The sequence below is a fragment of the Triturus cristatus genome, chromosome 6, assembly GCF_964204655.1.
Source record: "Triturus cristatus chromosome 6, aTriCri1.1, whole genome shotgun sequence".
Taxonomy (NCBI): Eukaryota; Metazoa; Chordata; class Amphibia; order Caudata; family Salamandridae; genus Triturus; species Triturus cristatus.
In genome coordinates this window covers 1003767750-1003793283 of record NC_140589.1, presented here as the reverse complement: position 1 = coordinate 1003793283, position 25534 = coordinate 1003767750, and the positions used below count along the sequence as shown (strand labels likewise).

The following is a 25534-nucleotide window of genomic DNA, read 5'->3' as shown; positions in this document are numbered from 1 at the left end:
GAAACATTTGTAACGATTAGGAGCTCCTCAGTTTATTTTGCATTTATTGACTTCTCTACAGCTTTTGATAAGGCCGATCGCCCAACGCTCAGGTAAAGCTACTTATTCTCGGCATTCCAGCAACCGTGCTGCATTTAATAATAGCCTTACACTTTTCAACCTGGTGTAAAGTTCTGCAGGGAGGACACCAGGGCTTAGCCATGGACTTCCCCACAAAAAACATTCTGAAGCAAGGGATGTTTACTAGCTCCTTTGTTATTATAAATATGATCTTCCCACCTTCATATCAAAAGACACAGGTTTTCCAACATGTATTGGAGGTCGCTCTCTAACTTGTCTGCTTTATTCAGATGATATTGTGATCTTCGATCTTATCCCAAAAGGCCTAAATAGCCACTTGGTGGCTCTCCAACAGTATGTGGATCTACATTACTTGAAGATCAACACATCAAAAAGTCAAATATTATGCTTTCGGGGGGAAAAGCGTGTAAAAATATTATCTTCTAATGGTATCTCAGCTCTCAAAGACTGGAAAGGTTCATATCATATCGCTTTCTAGGAAAAATCATGTCTAGCTGCCTCAGAGGTTCTGGTCACATCACAAACAATGTGGGTAAAGCACAGTTTCAGGCTAAGAGGTTAGGTGCACTTTTTGATGCAGTAGGTAGGAGACATTTCTCCTATCTTCTCGCTGTATAGCAGGCCAAGATCCCTTCCACCTTACTATATGTGGCGGAGAAAATAGATTTTGCAAGCTGCGGGTTTTCTGGATAAGACTGAAGGTCAAATTTTAAGATGTAAAGATGTAATACTTTAGCGACTGTAACTGCTCTAAGACTAGAGTCTGGGATCAAATGTTCTTTTGTACAAGGCTTGGTAGAAGTGATACAATAGGCTCCTTGTCTGATATGAAGCAGCGTTTCCTCACTAAGTCATTTTATGTATAAGGGGATCTTTGACTTGGCTAGAGAGAATTCTCAGTTGTATTGAAATTTTAAGTACGCTCTAGAAAAACTGGAGTTAGACCAAATGTGATATTTTCTTTATAGCCAATTCAACTAAAAGCGTGCATAAAAACACTTCTGTAACCTTAAGTCATCACCTGGATTCTAATTTTGTAGTAAAAAAAACAGATATGCTTTAGTAAAATCTGCTATCACAAAAAGACCAAATCATATTTACCGTGGAATTTGCGGCATGGGGTTAGGTGCTTTTGCACTTTATTAACACTGGACATGCTTCCGTTAAATAATTGAACTTCTAAATGGTATGTTACTCCGAATATTTGTAGTTTCTGCAAAAATGGCATTCAGGATTTAAAACACGTCTTATTTGTTTGTCCTGCTTTGTTGTTATGTCCTTTAAAGCTGTCCAGACCTTTTTTTTTAAAGTTTTGCATGCGAACCATAGCAGAGGTTCTCCAATTGCTTTAAAACCCTCTAAATGGAATGTTTTGCTTTCAAGTTTTTAACTTTTTAAAATCCTTTTAAAAATTAAGGTATTATTCTACTCTGCACTGAAACATAATTCTGTTTAAAGATGTTTTAATTTATTGAAAAATGGATTTAAGTAATGCACAAAAAGGAGGACCAGCCAGGAATCCTGTGCTCCTGGATGGGCAAGGAGAAGAGGAAGAAGAAGACGGGGTTCAGTCCGCAGGAAGACCGGATCATTGTCACGGAGGTGACAGAACACTACCAAGAACTGTTCGTCACCTCCACCTCCCATTGGCAACAAAAACGGCAATATGGCAGTCCTTCGTCACCAACGTGAATGCACTCAGGGTGTCAAGGAGGAGGTCAAGAGGCGCTGGCATGAAGTGCACAGCCTAACCAAGGAGAAACTCGCTGGCAACAGGAAGGCAGCAAAGGCGACTGGAGGTGGGATTCCTGCGCCATAGGATGAGCTTGATGAGCTGGAGGAAATGGTGGCCGAAGTCATCAGTGTGGAGACGGTTCAAGGAGTTGCGGGTCTGGACACAGCACGATATGACCTGACCCAACAGCAACAGGGTGAGCAACAACCAGGGACTCGGGTGATGGAGGCAGACGGGCACAATGGCACACATGCACAATCATGCCCAGCTCACTGAACACCCACAAGGAGTGTGGAACATGTCCCTGATACCCTTGGCATACTGCAGCACACATAGAAACACCAAGTAGACCCCCCTCCATATCAGCCAATGCCACAACCTACCCATGCACATTTGCTGAAGCAAGAAAAGCTGCGGCTCTGTGAGCCACACGGACTATGCAACTGACACTGCATGGCAGATAGCATGGCTGCAGTCACAATACATGATGTGGTGCACGAGAGGACTTAGAGCTGGCTGAGTGTGGACCACAGCCGTAAAGGAGCAGGTCACACTCTGACACATCCACGTGCACCTACCACCCATGACGTCAAAAACACATCTGCAGACAAACAATGCACAAGAGTACAAAAATCTGTCCAACAGCACCAATGACCCAAGTCGCAAACATCACAGCACCCGAAAAGCACACAAGTCAAGGCACATCGACTCATAGGAATGAGGTGCCGCCAAATCAGAGCTGCAGGGCCGACTCGCCAACAATGTAGCACACACACATAACAATCACAGCACATCAACACTGACGACAATGTGGTACAAATTGCAACACCTACACCATAAGACAGAGGACACAACTGCTGCCGTTCGTGCATAGAAACTGGCCAATCACATCTGGCATTGCTTGACACTGTGAGATGATAATGTATGAGTACAACCTCACATCTGTCATGTAGTCAAAATGTCCACTGTCTCCCATCAAATAGACAGCTCCTCTAAAACAGTCACAATGTACATTGTCATGCAGTCTGTATGTAAACATGTACAATGGGCAACATACATGCAACACATTGTTAACCTGCATCGCCCCTTTACATTGCAGAGGGACAATCAATACCTCCTACAGAGCAGACCACACATCTCTACAGTGATGATGAAGAGGACACCCTGCACTTCTGCTCAGACACCCTCCAATGGCTCGTGGACAGCCTCAGCACCCCACCCCCAGGAGCAGTGCAGCCCAGCTGCATCGAGATCACCCCACCCCCTGAACAGCTCACACAGCAGGAAGCACACACCACCATGGCTGGCCCACAGGACCAACAAGACCAACACTTTGAATTCCAACGCCGTGAGTTAGCATGCCAGGAGGAGTTGGCTGACCAGCTGTGGGTGGGTTTTGACCTTGTGGCAGCCAAACTCGAAGCCATATGTGGGTGTCTGAGTCCCATCAGGGACCACGTACAGTCCCTAACAGACACCCACATTCCACACCATGCTCGCCGACAATCCTTGGCTGACCTCGCTGGGGCCATCACTCAGACACAGAAACTGCCTAGTTAGACAGGCTCCAGCAATGACAGCACAGAGGTGGCACAGATGCGGAGGACAATGGAGACCATGGAGTGGATGCAGGCTGGGAGTAGGGCTGCCACGGCTGAACACCAGCGACATGTAGCTGGGATCTTCCAGGCCTTGCAGAGCTTCATCTTGCAATTGCTGCCACAGAGCCTGTACCAGATGACTGCTGCAGGAACTTCGACACACACATCTCCGCCCCCTGATGTGTCAGTGGCACACAGTGATGCAGCCCTTACACCTCTGCACCCTGATGTGTCAGTGGCCCACAGTGATGCAGCCCCTACACCTCTGCACCCTGAGGTGTCAGTGGCCCACAGTGATGTAGCCATAACACCACCACACACACCTGACACACCGCACACAGAAGACGACTCGGAGGAGTAAGATGTGGAGTGCAATAACTGTGTGAGGAAGGAGGCAGTAGCAACCATACCCGTCACATGGCCAGTCCCTGCATGGTTCAGCCTCATGCATCATGCCCTGGTACAACGCATCCAACTGTCTCCCGGAACACTCTGCGGCATTCCCCTGAACCCCGACATGGACTGCCATATTTGCCCTTGTACCGATGACACAGCAATCCGGCTGAGGACTGTACTCTTCCTCTTCAGATCAACTTTGCATTCCCCCAAGGACTCTGGTTGGCCTACCACTGGGCAACCACTTAATGTTGGTTTGAACTGGACATGTATCCCTCCATCTCGGAGACTCCCCAGAATGTGAATAAAACATTCTAAATCACACAGATGTGTCATGTCTATGTTCACCCACGTGTACAAGTATGGATGAATGTAGGGACGTTGATTGCACTAAGAGGTACACCCTGGTAAATGTCAGCAATGCGCAAGTTTGATCCTGACCCACATGTCCAATTGGATTACTGTGAAGGTGTGAACTAGCTGTGGCCTCATTGCACATGCACAAAAATCTTGCATCCCCCATCGTAGCCCCACGTCCATGTATCACATAGGGCTGTGTTTGTCAATGTCAGAACCGATAGCCCACCTGAAGTAGTGTTCCCCATCGCATGTGGCTACGGAACCCCTCTTCGCATGACGTACTCACACACATCAGTGTGTACACGGTCTGCTTCAATGGATCATATCTATCCACAAGGCAAGTAGTTTGACACCGTACTCACATTGCTGAAGACACGTAAGGACACAGGTCTACCAGCAAGTATCCCAAACACAATGTGTGGCTCGCACAGGTGGAGCTGCCAATAGGGATTCACCACCTATGTACCAGACGCAGTCTGTCCCTCCCTGTGTACGGACAATGCTCATTGATACACAAGATTTGTCAAACTAGTCAACAATCATCACAGTTGTACACTGATGAAGTTGTGTAGGCTTTATTAGCATGTGCGTGTCAGTAGGGGCAAGTGATGGGCCCCAACAGGCAGACAAATGCTGAATACACTTACAGGCAGAATGGGAACGTGTCGAGGTGCATGGAATGGGGTGGCAAACATGTACACATATCCTTACGTTAGCAACGGTCTCAGCCCACCTAGCCTTGCTGGTCGAGTCATTTGATGTTTGGCATCTGCTCATTGCCCCGTGTCAGGCGACACGACTCACAGCCAATGGGATCTGCATGGATCTTTCCCACCGGACTGCACCAACTGTGTGCTCTGCTGACACTGAGCAGGGGAAAGGGGCCAACAAGGTCACATGTCGTGCCACATGGGCATGTGTGTAGTCTACCTCTAGCAGTAGGACAGATTTGGAAACTTTACCAAACAACGCTGTGCAGCTCCGCCCATGGGGCTGCAGCACCTTGCACAGGTGTGTGACAACACGCGTAGGTACATGCACATGCATTCTGAGTCCGTGCGAATGCAGAATCGTCCACTGTTGTACTGGCTTATGGGACCAATCCTCCGTGATGCAATACGGTGTTGGGACTTGTGCTCTGGGTGTCAATCAGTTATGTATGCAGGAAGGTAGTTACTCGTCCATGAATGCGAGCGCTGCTTCGTAGGAAATCATTTCCAGAAGGACGTCATTCTCGGATTCAAGGAACACGAGGGAGAGCCAATCCATTAACTGATCTGGACAGATGTGCTCTGACCACTCAGTTTCACCAATCTGCAGCACAGCCCAATAGGGGAGTGCCTCGATGTGGTCACTGCACACGATAACTTGTCCAATCTCCCATCCACTGCTGCCGGCACAGACACCACATATCGAGGCATCCTATGCCCGGGTATCCCTGTTGCACTCTTGTTCGTGTGCCAACAGGGGTCGCACACATAAGTCGTAATCCAGTTCAGCTACTGTTGTGTTGGATAGGCAGACCTCCATGGGCCACTCAAATGTGCATGATCGACAGTGGAACCAGGGATGGACGCATGTGACATATGCAAGCCGGAAACTCAGACGGTAACTGATTCGCAGGACTGCCATTGGCAGAGCTCCCAACAGATGCAGCATTCGTGCACGGTACAGTTCCACATGACTGTGGTTGTGCATGTGCCAAGGATTACCTGCCATTGAGTTTGTTGGTCTCGTACCACCGGCACTCCTCAGACTGGTAGCGGTTCTCTGGATGATATGCCACAGCTCGGAGTAATGAGACGTATGTGTGTTCAACGTTTTGACGTAGGGGTTGTCTCTTGTACCGATGTGTTGGGGGCATTCCATGCAGGTGTAGCTCGAGCAGGGACAAGTGTGTGTGTGGGGTGTGGACAAGTCGCTCCTTCATTAGCGCAGTTCGTGGTGTGGGAGTCGACAGAGTCTGGTATGATATCTCACTCAGGGGGTGCCGTGCGCATTGGAGACCAAGGTCGGAGGTTCGGATGTCCTTCCACCTTGTGTTTTGAGACAAAGGAGCTTTCATGCCTAATTTTAGTCTGACTACGGCTTGCGTTTCTAAAATGTGATGGGGCCTTCACGCTGGATATGTTGCAAGGCCTCAGGATTTGGGTGCACAAATTGCAAGACACACGCAACAGTTGGCATGTATATGCCAAGGGCATGATTGTCCTTGCGCTCCTTGTTCAGTCTCTCTCTCTCTCTGTCCTTTGATGAGTGCCTGACACACCTTCTTATCTGAGATATTGTCTTACCGGCTGTCACTTGCAGATTGTCCAGGGATGACCCGCCATGACTCTACCAAATAGTTGTTTGGTGTGATATTTGATTGTGATGTTTTGTTTGGACTTTCAATGGTGAAGGATTGAATCTGCTTTTCCTGCTCTCACATGGCTGTTAGTTGTTGTGTTTCTGTGGCATCATGTGAATGGTTTTGTGCATGATTTTGTGACGTTGATATGCATTCTCTTGGTCTGGGGGAGGTGGGAGGTGGCCGGGGTGTGGCCGGGGGGTGTTGGATATCCTGGGTGTGGTGGCGGGGTTGTTGTGTCCCTGTTGGGGCTCAGAGCTGCATGATCAGTTGCTCCATGGCGTCTGTTGGTCTTCAGGTGTGGCTGTGGTCTGGGCTCCATTTTCTGTTGCCGGTTGTCGTATGACTTTGCACCAGGTTGGAGCAGGTGTTAGTTTCCTGCTGCTATCACGCCATATTGCATGTTTTGTGATCTTATCGCTGATGTGGCTGGTTGTTGAGAATGTTGAGGTGTGGTGTTGTCACGGCTTTTAGCTCGGGAACGCCTACTCTGCATCTCATTAGCGATAGTTGCCGGGGTCATCCGTGGGGATGTTTTTTGAGGTTGTTATTGCAGGTAAACTGGTGGTATGGGCATTTTGCACCAGCTTATGAATGGCGCGATGGATTTGTCGCGACTTTGGCTGCGCTAAAGTGCCGTTAACTCGGTGATAGCGCCTTGAGAATATGCCCCTAAGTATTTTGGGGTGCTACAATATTATTAAAATGAATATATTGCCCACATTTTTCTACCTATTTCGTGCCATACCTCTCCGAGTTCCGATCTCCTTTTTTACATGCTTGGAGGGTGTCACAGGAAGCTTTATCTGGGGTATAGGAGAGCAAGGCACGCCATTAAGTTTCTCATGCTTCAGTATAGACAGGGCGCTTTAACTTACCGGATTTCAAGTTGTATTACTGGCCTGCGTTTAGCTGGCACAACCATGCTAGGATCGCATTTAGCGTTAGGTCCCAAGATCAGAAACATACTCCACAAACTGACTGATCCTAATTACTTTAAGAGGGTCAGGATCAAGGTAGTTGAAGAAATAGCTCAGATTTGCCTACTTTATATTCATACACCCCCTTATGGGATAATCCTATATTCCCAGACATTTTTCATGATAAGGTGGGAAAGGCATGGCAACAATAGGGGGCATATAATTTTGGACATCTGTATGCCTCTCAAGGGTTCGGACCTTTACCTCACTGCAGGAAGAGTACAGGCTCCCACACCACTTTTTTTCAAGTACTTACAGGTGAGTGATGATCTACTATATGGCTGCAAACCGTTTATCATCAAGAACCACCTGAAATCCTCTTCTATTTATACTCAGCAACGGGCGTATAACTATAAGTTCATTCTATCTGAAGCTACTCTCATACGCCTTAGATGACAGTCTGAGGAAAGCTTCAAGATGTAGTCAACTTCTAGCAACTGAAGTTATGGTCACAGAAATTCCAGAGGCCCTTACGGCATTTGAACAATCTGTGGTATCTATCAATCTTAAGTTACAACAATTTGAAACCATTCATATGTTGTATTATACACCCAGTTGTATCTCTAAATGGGCGCAACACCAAGCCACGGAGAAGTCATACTGTCTGGAGTACCACCACTATGCTTTCGTTTTATCCCATATGTTTGTGGAATGCCCCTCGCTCAATATCTATTGGGGAGGTGTGATTCAACTGTTAACAGACCGGTTCAGGTGCGAACATCAATTGGGAATAAAAGATCTTCTATTTGGGTTTAAAGGGGGATTTGACAGAGGTCTTAGCTCATTAATAGCAATTGCAATTGTTAGTGCACAATAATGCATTGTCCGGGCTTGGATTGATCGCCTTCCGCCGAAGGTCAGTGAGTGGTGGGCATTATTACGACAAATATATGAATGTGAACAAGCAGTAGCTAAAGCAGGCACCCCTCGTTCACTCTAGAAATTTGAGAAAACCTGGACAGGGCTCCAGGGGTCTGAGTAGGTCCTCTTGGGACTGGTATCATCTGATTCTGGCCAAACTCATTTATTACTATAAATATTTCTGCTCTATTTCTTCTTTTTTCCCTTATCTTCTTTCCTTTCTCTAAATTGTCTCAAGTGTTATAAATCTGACTGCCTATGTGTAATATGCTTTGTGTTCTTCCTGAAAAAATACAGATAAAAAAATTTAATATATGAAGTCCATCGCTTGAAATTAGGAGTGGTCATGGGTAAAGATATATAGGGTTAAAAAAGACCTTCCAGGTTTCATCACTTGCAGACGGCATTCCCAAATAAACTTGAGAATACTGTTTGCATTTGCTTGAGTATCAGATATATTCGGTTTTGCTATTGCGGCATACCTCCTGTTTATTCATCAGGTATAAGCAGTGCCTAATTTGAGGACATTTTAAACCACCTAGACTTATTTATGGCACGTACATTCGTGATTGCATTGATCATGACGTGACCAGACAACTGTAGTGGCAAGCAACATCAGTAACTGAGGAAGAGGCCTGCACATTTTTTTATTTGAACATTGACACTGCTACCGAAATAAAGAGTTGGTGGTGCGAATAGCACACATGGCCATGCCTAGACCGTGAACCAACCCAACAAGGGACAGCCACTCACTCGGCCAGGTAGTTTGTTTTCTATATTAAATACTGGACAACAAAAACCAGATAGCAAGGGTAAACAGCACTGGACAACCTACTCAAACATACAAGGCATGGACCAACTCAGGATCAATCCATCTCTACATAAGTGTGGAACACTGCTAATCTGGAACTAATTCTAACATGTAATGCATGTACAGTTTCATACAGTATATATATATATTTATATATATATATTCACTTAAAAAACCATAGGTTTCACACACGTTATAGTTAGGAATTAGCATTTAAAAAACCTTGCAAATTCACTTAAAAAACCATAGGTTTCACACATGTTATAGTTAGCTGGACATTTCCGTCATAAAAAACCAATGAAATTCCCTCGTTATAGTTAGTGCAGGCAACTATAACTCACGCGACCACAATCCTCTGCTGATGACGTCAGATATTACATCACTGTATTTAGACACCTATTTACCCATGTCTTCTTCCATTAATCTTTAGCTATACATATATTACAAATATTTATTTTTCAGAAAGACACATATGTAATCAGTGATGTAATATCTGATGTCATCAGCAGAGGATTGCGGTCGCGTGAGTTATAGTTGCCTGCACTAACTATAACGGGGGAATTTCATTGTTTTTTTACAAGGGAAATGTCCAGCTAACTATAACATGTGTGAAACCTATGGTTTTTTAAGTGAATTTGCAACGTTTTTTAAATGCTAATTCCTAACTATAACGTGTGTGAAACCTATGGTTTTTTAAGTGAATTTGTATGTTTTTTTAAATGCTAAGTTATGTATTTATTAATATATTTTTTTTCAGGTTTATCACCGTGCGCGCACCGTGCGCACACTGTGGGCGCTCGGTGCGCTTCGCGCACCGAGCACCCACGATGCGTTGTGCGTGCCGTGCGCACACGGTGCACGCACCCCAAACTTTTTCGAAAAAGCCTTCAGTGACCCCCTCACAAAGGCTAGGGGTCAGGAACTGTCCACCCTGCCCCCTTTTCACGTTCCCCACCTTTGTTTTTCACTGCCTCAGACTGCGAGAGACAAAATGGCGGCCGACACTTCCTGATTTCAACCGATTCGAATGTTTACTGACATCTAACAACCAATCAGAATTGCGCTCGTGCGCGCACGGTGCGAGGCTATAGATATGTATGTACTTTTAACTGCAATTTTCTCAGGAACTAATGAACAGATTGACTCCAGATATGCAAAAGGCACATCCCTGACCTAAGGACTACCTCTTTGCCAAATTTAAAGTAATTCTGTTCAGCCGTTTGGGCTGTACCTTGGACTAAAGGTCCCTATGGAAAATTGCATGGGAAAAACGTGTTTTGGGACCCCCCTTTTTTCTCAGCCCCCGCTTGACGAATCCCCCCGAGACTTTCAGGGTAGGAGCGGAGTGCCCCACCTATTTTGAAAATTTCGCGAGGATTCATCAATCGGCGCCAAAGTTATTCCAAATAGAATGTTGCGGATTTCCTATGGAAACACGGTCCTAACTATAACTATCTACTGCCGACCGCGGTGCGCGCACGGTGAAAAACCTGGAAAAAAAAAATATTAATAAATACATAACTTAGCATTTAAAAAAACGTACAAATTCACTTAAAAAAACCCATAGGTTTCACACACGTTATAGTTAGGAATTAGCATTTAAAAAACCTAGCAAATTCACTTAAAAAAACCATAGGTTTCACACATGTTATAGTTAGCTGGACATTTCCCTCGTAAAAAACCAATGAAATTCCCCCGTTATAGTTAGTGCAGGCAACTATAACTCACGCGACCGCAATCCTCTGCTGATGATGTCAGATATTACATCACTGATGACATATGTGTCTTTCTGAAAAATAAATATTTGTAATATATGTATAGCTAAAGATTAATGGAAGAAGACATGGGCAAATAGGTGTCTAAATACAGTGATGTAATATCTGACATCATCAGCAGAGGATTGCGGTCGCGTGAGTTATAGTTGCCTGCACTAACTATAACGGGGGAATTTCATTGTTTTTTTACGAGGGAAATGTCCAGCTAACTATAACATGTGTGAAACCTATGTTTTTTTAAGTGAATATATACATATATATATGAAGATACACGATCCTGACATGCTTATTTCAGCATTTAGCAGGTACGGACCACAACGTGCCTTTAAGGTTTAATGTGCAGGTTTATTGCATCCACGAACAGCTACATTTCACACAGCAAGTGCTCGGCATGACGCGTTTCGACAGCAGGACGCTGTCTTGATCACAATATATATATATATATATATTCAGCTCAAGGACTTCACTTTACTCACAAAATGAAGGGACCGCACTCAATCAAGGCTCTCGGTTATAATTTATTCACCGAGAATGTTTGACAGGACGCGCCTTTTTCGACTGTCTAGAAAGTGCAGTGCAAAACGATACAATTATATCTGGTTTTCTCCTAGTGCTTCCGTTTCAAGTAAAATAAACATGAAAAACAGACTCCAAAATGTAAGCACGAGTGAGGGCGCCAACATGGTGCAACTCATAATAACGTGGTAATGCAAATCATAAATTATGAATACAGAACAGCAACATTATATAAATCATTAGAAAGGCATAATGCTATTATGGCTGTTCCTAAACTAATCAAAACCATGATTACACACCATGAATTCTCAACACTAAGTTACACTATTGAGCCCTGAATGGGCATAGTTATGCATTGATGTGGCAACCTTTTCAGGAAAAAAAATGCAACAAAGTGACATGACGTGCAGATATTTAAGGTGTGCAAAATATAATCATTGCTATTTCATATTTCAACGTAAGAATTAAGCCCTGGATGGGCATCCAAAAACGTAATGCATCGCACAGAATTAATATAATCAGAAAAAACTATTTCCTTGTCTAGCTGTCTCTGCAGAAATGCATAATGAAACCAGTTGTTCCTTAATTAACACTCAATAATATACCCATAAATTGAAGGAAAGGGGGGAGGGGTCTCGTGAGGAAAATAAATTTCTATTTCATTTGTAAATTTACTGCAAGTTTTCAAAAAATGATTATGACTCAATACTTAGACAAATTATATTATTGAGTTCATTACACCAATAATAGTAAATTAAAGTTTTTATGCAGCTAAGTGAGAGAGAACGGACAAAATCGTGTGTCCTAACCCAAATGACTTGCTAATTCTTCTTCAGTATTTAAGCCATTGGGGGCGGTAGTTTGAAGATCAATTATAAAACGGGATTCCAGCCGCCTTAATCTGAGTTCTCGATTGCCGATCCGGTCACTAATTGGTACATGATCTAGACAATAGAATATTAATGAGTTTCTGTCACTATTATGAAACTTGGCAAAATTTCTAGCCACGGGGTACGTAAAATCTTGATTCTCAATTGCTCGTGCATGTTCTAAAACACGTCGCTTTGTTGGATGTATCGTGCTTCCAACGTACTGCATGCCACAAGGACATAGCAAGCAGTACACACAGAAAGGCGTGTTGCAGGTCAAAAACGTATTAATAATCCTAGGGTTCTTCATACCCGGGACCTTTTTACTTTGTTTACATGCCTTGCATTTGAGACAGGGAAAAAAGCCAGTAAGTTTGCTAATGCGTGGAACAAATGGTATGGGTTCATAGCGGCTTTTCACCAGCATATCCTTTAGGGATTTGCTCCTTCTAAAGGTTAGCTGTGGATATTCTGGCAATGAATTACCTATCACCCCATCTGCTTTTAAAATATGCCAGTTATGGCAGAGAAATTTTCTCAGTGGACCTGTTTCATTTGAGAAGGTTGTAATAAATCTAAGAGTTTCCTTCTCTTGCTTGTTCATATCCTGTCTAGTCCGTAGTAGGGATTGCTGTGAGATATTATTAACTTTGATTAAAGTTTTAGTCAGCAGATCCGGGCAGTAGCCCCGCAGTTTGAATCTTTCAATTGATGCTAGTGCCTCATTCTGAAAATCGGTGTCTAAAGAACAATTTCTCTTTAGTCGTAATAGTTCCCCATAGGGTATACTATTTTTTTAATGACTTTTGATGACTGCTGTGTGCTTCAAGAACGGAATTACCCGCAGTTTCTTTCCTGAAGAGAGTTGTACAGATTTTACCGTCTCTCACAAATACTTTAAGATCTAGGAATGCCCACTGAAATGGAGATTATAGGTGTTGTTATTCAATTCTGCAACATAATTTTCTGCTTCAATTCTAGAGCTCTTCCATAAAATAAACAAATCGTCAATGTATCTATGCCATGCAGTGATACATTTGGTCCAATGATTGTACTTCTCTGCCCAGGCCACCTGCTTCTCCCACCAGCCAACGAACAAGTTCGCATAGCTGGGGGCGAAGCAGGTGCCCATAGCCGTACCTTGTATCTGTCGATAATGTTGCTTATTAAATAGAAAGATGTTGTTCATTAAACAGAATGAGATAAACTCCGTCAACATAACATTATGTTCAGTAAATTGTAAAGATCTTCCCTTAAAAAAAAACCTGTACAGCATTCACTCCTTTAGTGTGTTCGATACAGGTATATAAACTTGCTATGTCTAGAACAATCATCAACATGTCTGATTCCCATGGTATATCCATGATATTTTTGATGAAATGAGTGGTGTCTTTGATGTGCGAGGGCAACGTGTACAAATTCTCCCAGAAAAAAATCAATGTACAGGGACATGTTTTCGGTAAGGCAACCCTTAGAAGACACGATTGGGCGTCCCGGTGGTCGAACGGCATTCTTATGTACTTTTGGCAGATGATAAAAAGCTGCCGTAACAGGATAAGGACATGTCAGAAACTTAAATTCATTGTGGTTGAGCATCTGTCGATCCGCCCATTTTTGAATGAGTACATGGTATTCATTGATGCTTTCAATGTACTCGGTCTTTGTAATTCGAATATAACATTTCTTATCTGAGAGTTGTCTTAGTGCCTCTTGTTCATAGTACTCTCGTGTTATGAACACCACATTACCACCCTTATCAGAGGGATTACAAATCAAATAAGGATCACTTATTAATTGTAAAAGAGCGGTGCGTTGTCTTGCGGTAAGATTGTTCTCTAGATTACTTGATGTTTTGGATCTCAGTTTTAACAGATCTTTTTTGACAGAGTCCTCAAAAATGTCTATGGTATCCAAAGGAGATATTGGCATATAAGTAGATTGTGGTTTAATGTCCGTTCTTGCTGCTTTCTGTTCTATGCCGATATATATGTATTCACTGAAAAAACCATAGGTTTCAGGCACGTTATAGTTAGAAATTAGCATTTAAAAAACGCTAGAATTTCACTGAAAAAACCATAGGTTTTAGGGAAAGTTATAGTTAGTTGGACTTTCACTCGTACAAAACCAGAGAAATTCCCCCGTTATAGTTAGTTCAACTAACTATAACTCGCGCCGCCGCAATGCACTGCTGATGACGTCACATATTACATCACTCATGACATGGTCAGTGACATCACTGATGACACCACTGATGACATCTCAAATGACATCACTCATGACATCATACATGTGATAATTTGATGCATCTTCTCACACCCTAATATAATCTTTGATACACCCACTCTAAATTACAGACTGCCATTCTCAAAACCATAGACACTCTAACACTCCAACACCAATAACTACATACCAACTCACTGATTCTTAGGTTTACACACACATCTACTCACTCACCCGTACAGTCACTCATACTTATGGTCACTTAGTACAGGACTAGTACATTCTTTTTTTTTTTTTTTTGAAGCCGTTTATTACAGAATCCAAAAAATATACAAAGATGGGCCTACAACCTCCAGGCCGGCCGCTAGCACACAGAAGTAGCATATAATACAGACAGTAGAACGCACGCTGCGGCAGAAGGAAATTCACAGTAGTTGAAGAGGCGTTGGTAGCCACACCATCCGGACCCCACACAACGGCTTCATTTTCATATAAATAATCAACAAAAAACAAGTCCACAAGGCAACCCACAGTCAGAAATAGCAGCATGTGCTCCCCTAGGGGGGGGACCCCACTGACACGTATGGATATCGAAGGGGGGAAAGGTCAGAACGGGGACTAAGTAGACTCACAGCCCAGCACCGGGGAGACAAACAGGCTAAGGGGACGGGCCGGTGACGAATCAGGCAATAGCGGCGGGGTACAGATTCCCCCACGGTAGGCGTTCCAGGGGCCCCACACTTTCATCCATTTCCCAGGCTTACCTCTCGCAACATACACAACCTTTTCCCGAAACATACACCAGTCCATGTTGTCCTTCCACGCCGAGACGGCCGGCGGCCTCTGGGAGCCCCACAATTGCGCAATGTCACGTTTGGCTACCATATATCCCAGAGTCGCCCACCACGTCTGCGGCACTGAATAGTCGGTTGGCTCCCACACGTTCAAAAGACATCTCCTCGCTTCAGGCAGCAGCTGCACATGCGTAACTACCTGTAAAACCTCATGCACACCACGCCAGAATCGCTCCACCTCCGGGCATTCCCACAAAATATGGAGAAAAGTCCCCAAAGACCACACCCACGCTTGCACAACCCGTCCACAGCATAGCCCATACGCATCAGCCTCGGTCCCGTAACATAGACCCTATGGAGTATCTTAAGCTGGACGAAGCGAAGGCGGGCCGGTATGGCCACCTCTTTCGGGGAGGCCACCGCAGACACCCAGTCCTCGTCATCCAGCTCCAATCCATCAGCCCCCCACACCTCGCGAAGGCCAGTCAGCAGTCCCGAACGGTCATTAATGAGCTTCTTGTAAATTAATGAAATCGTGCCGTCCGGGACATGCCCATCTAGCACTCTATCCTCTAGAGGGGAGTACTCCGGGATGGATGCAACGTCCGGAAATACGGAGCACAACGCATGACGGACCTGCAAATATCGAAAATATTCCCTGTCCTGCAGCTGGAATTCCGTCTGCAGCACGTCGAACGTTTTGAATCCCCCCCTCGTCCAGAGATCGCCCACCCTGCTGATGCCTATGATGTCCCACTGCTCAAAGCCCTGCGAGGTCCACAAAGAGCCCAACCTCTCGGATGCGTATAGTGGCGTCGCCCGGGTCAAGCGATCCTTCCACCCCATCGCCACGTTAGCCGCGTGCCACACTCGTACCATGACCCGCGTGGGGCCCGTCAGACGTGCGTCGAGCGAGCTCGAATAAAGCGCTCGATTATAGTCACCACCCGGCAATAACATTTTATCCATCTCAAAGGCAGGGTTGAGAGCTGGCCCGTAGAGGCCGTGATTGATCGCAGCCAACTGGGAGGCCCAGTAATATCGCTTGATATCATGGAGGGCGACCCCCCCGTCGTACCACGGGAGCGTCAGCTTCGCCAGGGCGATACACGGCCTGCCCTCCCAGAACAGTCGGCGCTGCAAACTCTCCACCTCACGAAAGTAGCGCGCCGGGACAACGTCCATTGTGTTCTGTAAAGCATACAGGAAGCGTGGCAGCGACATCATCTTAAACAATGCCGCCCGGCCGAGCGGCGAGAGCGGCAAGCGCCCCCAGCGCGCGACGTCCTCCTTCAGGCGCTGGAGGGGGGGAAGCAAATTCTGTTTGTATCGGGCCTCCGCGTCCAGGGTAATGAAGACACCCAGGTACTTAAATCCCCGCGGGGCGATCTGGATATGGCAACCCCGCGGAAGGATAGGATCCTCCCCGTGAGGACATACACACACGATTTAGCCCAGTTGAGGACCAGGCCAGAGTTGAGGCCAAATGAGTGCAATACATCAACCAGTACTATCAATGATTCCCGTGGGGAAGCCAAGTACAGGAGAATATCATCAGCGTATAGAGATACGCGGTCCTCATACTCGGGGGTCCATCGGAGACCACAAATAGAAGGATGCCACCGCAGCCACTCCGCCAGGGGCTCCAAGGCAAGCGCGAAGAGGAGCGGTGATAATGGGCAGCCCTGCCGCGTGCCCCTGCCCAGCTCAAACGGAGCCGACACTCTGCCGTTCACAACCACCTGCGCCAGCGGTCCAGAGTACAACAATTTCACCCAACCGATGAATCCCGGGCCAAACCCAAACTTCGCCAGTGTCGCCCAAATATATGGCCACTCAAGCGTGTCAAACGCCATAGTGGCGTCCAGGGATGCCAAAATGGCCGGCTCCCGTATAAACGGGACACGCGCGAGCACCCCATGCAAGCGCCGCAGGTTAAGCGCAGTGTTGCGATGAGGGATAAAGCCGGACTGATCCTGGTGAATCAAATCGCACACCACGCCAACCAGCCGATTAGCCAACACCTTGGCGAGAATTTTGGGCTCCGCATTCAGCAGCGAAATAGGCCGGTAGGACGTGACCCGGTCCCGCGGCCTCCCCTCCTTGTGAATAAACACGATAGTAGCCAGACGCTGGTCTAGCGGGAGGGAACCCGCCGAGCGGGCCGCGAGGAACATCGCACGGAGATGTGGCGTCAGCGTATCCGGTCGCAGCTTGTACAATTCGATGGGAAGACCATTAGGACCCATGGCCTTGCCGGAAGCGACCGAGCGTATGGCGAGGGCAATTTCCTCAGAGGTTGGGGCAGCGTCCAACGACACTCTGTCCTCCTCCGAAAGGGAAGGCAGCGCGATATCTCTAAGCAGGGCATGGGAATCCTCCTCCGAGCGGGAGGACACCGGGGAATACACCCTACGGAAATAGTCTGCGAAGCAATCTACAATGTCTTCAGGTTCCGTGACACACACACCATCCGGCCTCTCAATCGACGGGACAACTCGACTCGCTCTCTCCTTTTTATCCAGCCACGCAATCAATTTCCCAACCTTATCACCCACATCATACAATCTCCCCTGTTGCTCTCTACTAAGGCCCCTGGCCGCCTCCGTGACGAGGGCCTTATAGGCCGCCTGCTTGAGTCGGAGAACATGCAGTTTGTCATCCGTCACCCCACATTCGAGGTCACCCTCCAACTCAGTGATTTCAGTTTCAATACGGGTCACCTCCTCTTGCTCGCGCCTCCGGGAATAGGAAATAAGGGACAGGGCATCCCCCCGGATCACCGTCTTAAACGCCTCCCACAGCGATATCGCCGATGACACAGACCCCACGTTATCGTCAAAATATCGCTTAAGGGACTTAACCAACTCTGCGCCAATGGTGGGGTCACGCAGGTACCAGGGATTAAGCGGGACCACCCTACCCTCTCCCCTCGGAAGAATATCGAAGTGCAACAAGAGCGGGGAGTGGTCTGAAATACCCCAAGCTAAATGGTGCACCTCCCCGATCCTCCCGGCATGCGCCGCCGGCACCAGGACGTAATATAGCCTTGAGAGACTGCCATGGGCCCCAGAATGAAAAGTGTACTGTATCTGCGTAGGATGTTTCAAACGCCAACAATCCACCAGCCCCAAGGTGTCCAAGAGGCCAGACAACCACGCCTGGGCACGGGGGAGATCCCTAGGGGGGTGACGGTCCTCAGTTCCGGAAACCACAGCGTTAACATCCCCCCCAACCACTAGAATCCCCTCCGGAAGGCCAAGGAGGAGGCGCCCCAGATCCGCAAAAGTGGTCGCGGGACATAAACAGACACAAAGACAATCACTCTGCCCTCCATTCTACCCACCATTCTACCCACCAGAACCGTGTAACGTCCCCTGTCATCATGGATCACCTCATCAACTTCCAGCGGGAGCGAGGTCTTGGCCATGATGCCCACACCCCTTGAACCAGTCGTGAATCCCGAATGGGCCAGAAGGCGGTAGCCCCGTCGGTTCATAGCACGAAAGGAGTTGCCAATGAGGTGCGTCTCCTGCAGAAAAACTATATCTGGTGAAATACGTTTCAAGGACTGCAGGACCACACCTCGTTTTATCCTGTCCCCCAGTCCATTAACGTTCCAGGACAAAAGACTCAGTCCCCTACCCCCCATCATAAACGGAAGCAATCATGCGTCCCCCCGAGAGCACTTTAGGAATAACACAGTAATACTGTTGCCTTGTGGTACAACTAAACAACACCCCACCCCAACCCAACCGCCCCAACAAAACTCCCCCCTCCCTGCACCCCTGCATGAGCCCAGACAGCCCCCCCAACTTGCAGTGTGCCTGTCGACCCTATATAATGGAAACTAGGTAAACCCCCTAGAGGAGGAAAGAGTACCCCTTCGAGACCCCGCACCACCTACAAAGGAGGGAGAACAAGTACAAACAACACGAGACCCTAAGCTTGGCCGAGAGTGGCCGCATCTTTGTCCAGAGTGAGTCCCAGTATCAGCACCTCAGTCCCGGTCCAGTGGGCCCTCTCCCCCCGCAGCCCCCCCTCCGCCATCCCGATCCCGACCCCCAGGCAAAGTGTCCAGCCAGTCCCCGGCCGTTTCACGACGGTCAAACAAATGAGTGCGGCCATCTACCTCCACCCGCAGCCTGGCCGGGAAGAGCATGGCGTACTTTAAGTTCATGTCCCGAAGCCGCCGCTTGACGCCCAGGAAGCTCAATCTCTGCTTCTGGACCGCTTGGGTGAAGTCCGGATAAAAGTTCACCTCCATGTTCTCCAGCTTAAGCGGCCCTTGCAGCCTGGAGGCCTGCAGGATTGCGTCCCTGTCCCGAAAATTGAAAATTCGGGCAATAAGAGGCCGCGGAGGGGCTCCGATCTTCGGCCTTCCCCCGGGAACCCTATGAGCCCTCTCCACGGCAAAGAATTTACTCAGTCCCCGAGGCTGGAGATGGGTAGTGATCAGGTCCTCCACAAAAAGATCCTCCGCCGACTCCTCCCGTCCCTCAGGTACTCCGATGATGCGGATATTATTCCTCCGGGCCCGGCTTTCGGAATCCTCCAGGCGCCGATCCATGAGCGCACTCGCCTGACGAAGCCGGCGCACCTCCGTCTGAAGGGCCGCCACCTCAGTCGTGAGGCCCGTCGCGGTGTGGGCCAAAGAATCGACCCGGTCGTTAGTCTTCGAGAGATCCGCTCTCACCAGGTTGACATCAACGAGGACCGCGTCGATTTTATGGGATAAGGTGTCAAACCGCTGGCCCACCGAGGCCTTCATCTCAGCAATGGCGCCCATGACGTCCTGCAGGGTCAGATCTGTGGGCAAAGCCGGGCCATCCGGGGGGCACTCAGAGGACTTGTGCGGTCCACCGGGAGATCCCTTCGGGAGGGTGTAGCGGTCCATGATGTTGGCCTGATGTGCGGCGCCACGCCGGGTCGACTTGGCCTTCGACCGATCGCCATCTTGTTTCGTGGCCATCGTCGCGGGTCTCACACCCTCACCAGCCACGCAGTAAAAGGCCAGCAATCAAAGCCACGGGCTCCGGGGGGTCACCCCAGGACGGCGGAGCGGGCCACAGCAGGCAGGCAGGCAGGGTCTCCCAGCGAGGCCACCCCAACACTAAGAGCGCCGCGATCCCGCCCGCAAAGACGGCAAGGGGGCGCGAAAGTGAAAGTGAAAGTGCGGGGTACGCAACTCGCCAGGCCCAGCCCGCCGTTGTTGTTAACTTTGCCACCGGGTCGCCCCCAAACGCGAGTCCGGGGTCAGGAGAGAAGCAGGCCGCAAACTTCAATCGGTGCTCACTCCGGCACCCGAGGTCCGATTCGAAAACGGGAAACGGGTACCACCTCGGCTTAGGCTCACCGACACAGTCCCCTCAACCGATGCAGGATGAAGACAGGATAAACGTAGGAGGTTGCGGAGGTCCTCGGGAGCCTCGCACCTACGCGGCCATCTTGGTTGCGCGCTAGGCTCCTCCCCGACTAGTACATTCTTATGCTCTTATACAATCACTGATACAAGCACACACTCATCCATACAGCCACTCTCACAATCAGACACTCTCACTTATAGCCATTTATGTACTCCAACACACATATATACTGCTTTGTACATATGTAGTTACTCACACATGTACCACTGAGATATACATTCACTCACTAACACACCCATACACACACTCACCCACCCATACAGTCCATCACAGATGCACTCTTGAAACCATGCACCCAGTAAATCACCCACTCACACATCTATGGACAGAGTCACACACACCCCGCCCCCACAAACACTCAGGCACCCATACAGATACTCAGATAACCAATCAATAACCCATATAGACACTCATGCAGCTATTCGCAAACCCATGCAGCCGCTTACACACCAACAGACAGACGGATACAGACATTCACGCAGTTTAGTCACTAACCCATGCATTCAGTAAGATACGTTTAATCATTCACTTATAGAGTCAGTCACGCACCTACTAAATCATCCATTCAGACACTTATACCTCCACTCATTCTTCAATGCGCATTTCCCTATATATATTAAACATATTTAAACTTTACAGAAACACACAGTCACTGGATGATGAAATCAGTGATGTCATCAGTGATGTCATTTGAGATGTCATCAGTGATGTCACTGACCATGTCATGAGTGATGTAATATGTGACATCATCAGCAGTGCATTGTGGGGGCGCAAGTTATAGTTAGCTGAAATAACTATGGGACATATTAACAAGGTGCGGCGATAATATTATTGCCGCTTTAGAGCCTGTTTTCAGGTGAAAAGCGGCGATAATATTATCGCATTATCAACATGGACATGCGTCCTCGCCCCTTGTCAGCACGCCTCCCATCGCATCGCTAATGAGATGCAAAGGAGGCGTGCCTGACCAGACTCCCTTGGGTAAATATCGCTAACCCAGCTTCCTCATATTAACAACGAGGGTTAGCAATATTTAAAATCACGTTAAGTATGCCTTAACGCAGGAATTTAACGTCTGTTAAATTCCTGACTAAGGCATACCTAACATGGGGGGTGGATTGTGTGGCTAAGACCACAGGCCCTATCACCCAGGATATCGCCGTTTTCCATGGAACATCGCTGGAAAACCAGCGATGTTCCATGGAAAACATCGCTATCACTGGAATAATTATCGCCATTGCGCTATGCGTTGTTAATACAGTGCTAGCATGACGATAATTATCTGCGATAGCCGGCGATAAAATTCCTCACGCTAAGAGCGGCCAGCCTGAAACCTATGGTTTTTTCAGTGAATTTCAAAGGTTTTTTAAATTCTAATTTCTAACTATAACGTGCCTGAAACCTATGTTTTTTTAAGTGAATTTCAAAGGTTTTTTAAATGCTAGTTTCTAACTATGCCTACAGACGTAGGACATGTGAAGAAAGAAGAAAAAACTCACAGAAAGAAGAAAAAGAAATGCAGAAAGAAGCAACAGAAGTCCACAAAGACGAAGAAAAGTGCAGGGAGAAGCAAGACATGTGCTGAAAAGCCAACTGAGGAGCAGAAAGAGGCCTTGTTGCAAAATCATCCTGTGCCCACAACTTTTTCAGACGGGTACTGGTGGCAACTGACTCTGACTAACCAGGCCTAGAGCCAGTGCTATGCTAAAAGACACTTAGAATACAGTGAAAACACCTACATACACTACGGAACACTATGCGTTGGGGTACCCCTGTGATTAGCATGGCCTCCTCTGTAAGGCCCTAGTACATAATAGAGCAGGCGGATTAAAACTACCTCTAAGTCAGAGGTGCAGAAATATGCTACTTTAACTAGTAGTCGCGTTTGCAGAGTGGTGGAGAAAGGGTGCTGGGCGTCCAACCAACGCTCAGGAATTCAGCTGCATAGGACTTACAGGAGGTACCAGGAGGGATTATTAGCCCCCAAACTCCCTCAGGACTAAATTGGACTTCATCCCCCATACCGTACTCTGCCACAAGGCACGTTTGCAAAGTGGTAGAGTAAGTGGGCCATGGCCTCCGAAGGCGTCTTAGCAATCCCACTGTGTGGGACTTACTGCAGGTAATAAGAGGGGTAATTGGCCCCTAAGGACATCCTTGGGGGCCAACTTCTCAAATTATTACCTCCAGTCAGTCACACACAACAGCACTGGTAAGTACTCATACCAGGCCACGCCCACTTTGCCCACCACTCTACAAACGTGCTCCCTGGCATGCTCATGGATGGGGATTGAAGTCCCCTTCACTGCTGGGGGTCCTTTAGGGGCCAACTAGCCTACCTTTTACCTCCAGTAAGCCCCACACAGTGGGATTGGTGAGAGGTAGACAAAGGCCATGTCCCCTTTCTCCACCACTCTGCAAATGCGCCCCCTGGCACATTGTAAGTTGGGGGATTAAGTCCCCTTGAATCCTGAGGGTCCCTGGGGTCCAACTAGCCCACCAGGTACCTCCAGTAAGCGCCACAGAGCTGCATTGCAGAGAGGTGTAAAAAGGGGCACAGTCTGGCCCACCTCTCTGAAAGGCAGCGCAGTGGCGCTTACTGGAGGTACCTGGTGGGGTTGTTGGCACCCAGGGACCCTCAGGATTGAGGAGGAATTAATTCCTCAACTTAAAACGTGCCACAGGGCGTGTTTGCACACATGTCACATCAGGCCCCACCCCCTCCCTTCACCACTGTGCAAACGTGCCCGTGGCGTGTTTTAAGTTGGGGGATTAAGTCCCCTTCAAACCTTAGGGTCCCTGGGGTCCAACTAGCCCACCAGTTACCTCCAGTAAGCACCACACAGCTGCGTTGCAGAGAGGTGTAAAAATGGGAATGGCCTGGACCACCACTCTGCAACGCAGCGCAGTGGCGCTTACTGGAAGCCAAAAAGGAACAAAATGGGGAGTAGAGAGGTACCACTCAACATGAGTAGTGGAGGTGGATACATCCTCCCAAAGTTAAGTTTATAAACATAGTGATCCACCCACAGGTGTGTATGTATGTCAGGTCCTCCCAGATTAAGTATGTATCCCCACAATGGTGGAAAGTACACATTAGTTGTTTAAATACCCCTCACACACCAAAAGGGTCCTTGGTGTCATGCTTCATCATAGAGGTCTTCCAACCCCTCTACGGGACGGGGCGTGCTGCGACCTACGTTTGCGTGGGAGCACTGTTGTTGTGAAACAACTATGTGTTGTGTAGGGATGTGAGAGGAAGGGTCAGGAGTGGATGGGAGAGTGAATTAAAAAATACCTGGCTCGATGGTCTAAAAACTTTAATATACCTTAGAGCTGGTATCAATAAAAGGTGGGGGAGGAGGTGTGTATGCCTCAATGAACTATGCCTCCTATATCTGCCGACATGTTTCGAAGCTCCCCAAGCTTCTTCTTCAGGACCTTAAGGATACCTTCGTATACTCACAGTGATGTGTTATATAGTCATAAATGTAAGGTGTAAGAAAAATACTGCAGGAGAAATTACTGCATGTAATTATGAAGCCTCAATGGGTCTTTGTAGTCGTTAACTTGAAGTTTGCAAGGTTAATGCAACATGAGCCTTTGAACGGGTGGAGGGAGTGCCTGATAGGCTATGACTCCTGGGACAGTGCCCTGCCTCATGCAACCTCCCCGAATGGCTCCGGGGCCTCAGGATTGAAAGGGAATTAATTCCCCAACTTTAAACGTGCCACAGGGCCTGTTTGCACACATGTCACCTCAGGCCCTGCCCCCTCCTTTCACCACTGTGCAAACGTGCCCCGTGCCGCGTTTTAAGTTGGGAGATTAAGTCCCCTTGAATCTTGAGGGTCCCTGGTGTCCAACTAGCCCACTAGGTACCTCCAGTAAGTGCCACAGAGCTGCGTTGCAGAGAGGTGTAAAAAGGGGCATGGCCTCGGTCCACCTCTCTGTAACGCAGCCCTGTGGCGCTTACTGGCGGTACCTGGTGAGCTAGTTGGCCCCCAGGGACCCTCAGGATTGAAGGGGAATTAATTCCCCAACTTAAAATGCGCCACAGGGCCTGTTTGCACACATGTCACATTAGGCCCCGCCCCCTCCATTCACCACTGTGCAAACGCGCCCTGTGGTGCGTTTTAAGTTGGGAATCCTCCGGGGCATGGCCACTATATATATATATATATATTTTTTTTAATATTTACAAAGGAGGTGGCATGCGTGGCCCCCCTCCTGAGGCTTCTCTTAGCACCGTGGACCCCATCCCCTGGGGCTCTGCACGTATTTTTTTTCATTATACTGGGGAGGGGCGCCACGTGATCCCCTCCCGAGGCCATTTTCGGCCCAGGGACCCCATCCCCCGGGGCATGGCCACTATATAATTTAAAAAAAAAAAATTACACAGGAGGGGGACTGCGTGGCCCCCCTCCTGAGGCTTCTCTTAGCCCCGGGGACCCCATCCCCCGGGGCCGGCCCTCCCTGTTGGGGACTGTGGGGGGAACCCCAATGCCCCCACGGTCCCTTCCGGCTCCCTGCCTCCTGCAGGAGCCGGCATTGCTTTTCCACATGGGGAACTGCTAACATGCAGCTCCCCGTGTGGAAAAGCAATCAGCTTTGGATTTTGGAAGCGAGAGCAGGGATACCTGCTCTCGCTTCCAAAATCCAAAGCAGAGTTTGCAATGACAGGGCGGGAGCCGCGAGGCTCCGGGCCTGTCATTGCAAACAGCAGTGTACCGGGGGTGGGCACCCCGGGACACTGCAGGAG

At 47.9% G+C, this 25534-nt stretch overlaps 1 protein-coding gene across 1 annotated transcript in view; it reads right to left on the bottom strand.

Annotated features, from left to right (window-relative positions):
- The window catches only part of SYNE1 (spectrin repeat containing nuclear envelope protein 1), a 1959630-nt gene that overhangs the window by 1557164 nt on the left and 376932 nt on the right, over positions 1-25534 (bottom strand). The gene's annotated exons all lie outside the window — the stretch shown is intronic.